Consider the following 889-nt stretch of genomic DNA (forward strand, 5'->3'; position numbering starts at 1 on the left):
TGTACTTTAATAAAAAACAAAATAAAACAAAACAAAACAAACTGATACTCAGTGATGTCACTGGGAATGTGTATTCCCAGAATGCACCTAATTACCATTATGGTTGCCTAGGAAAAGGGAGAAAGTGACAAGGAGATAAAACTCAGATACTGTTGAAAGACTGAGATTACTTTTATTTTACTTTTTTTAATTTTATTCATTATTATTTATGCCTACAGCACCTGGTCTTCCTAGGTGGTCTCCCATCCAAGTACTAACCAGGCCCGACCCTGCTTAGCTTCCGAGATCAGACATCGGGCTTGTTCAGGGTGACATTGCTATAGACCTGGACCATGGCTCCACCGGGGCGCAAACCCAGGACCTTGTGTGTAAAGCAGATGTGCTAACTGCTACACTATGGAACCACGTCTCTGAGATTACTTTTATATATAGTAGAAACTTTTACTCTACTGTGTGAAAAATCACTAAATGGGATATAACATAATTAGCATTAAATTTTGGAGACGGTATGAAAGAAGTGAGTGTTAGATTAATCTTTTTCTTCCTATAAGATCCCTCGCTGCTGTGGGGTCAACAGTGATAATGATGATCAAAACATAAATCATTTTAAACACTAAAATATTGCAGAGACGGTTCATGTATACTGAAGAATATGAAACTGTCTAATTTTGAGTAACCTTATTATTTCTTAATATATACATTTAATGGCCTTAAAGCATTATTCTCTTTTAAAAGTCATATTTATTCTACAGATATTGAAACCTAATTAAAATATAATTTGTTCTCTCATTAGACAACACAATATAACTTTATTTCATCAGAAATATACCCTGTTAGCTTTAAAAGTACACATTTTAAGATATAATATATGGCCAGAATTTATTTCATA

The 889-nt window shown here is 33.6% G+C and overlaps 1 pseudogene; it reads right to left on the reverse strand.

Moving 5' to 3' along the window:
* Positions 1–209: 209 nt before the first annotated feature.
* On the reverse strand, positions 210–325 carry LOC111734881 (annotated as a pseudogene).
* Between the last annotated feature and the right edge of the window lie 564 nt (positions 326–889).

Source organism: Pteropus vampyrus, unplaced genomic scaffold (assembly GCF_000151845.1).
Source record: "Pteropus vampyrus isolate Shadow unplaced genomic scaffold, Pvam_2.0 Scaffold8454, whole genome shotgun sequence".
Lineage (NCBI taxonomy): Eukaryota > Metazoa > Chordata > Mammalia > Chiroptera > Pteropodidae > Pteropus > Pteropus vampyrus.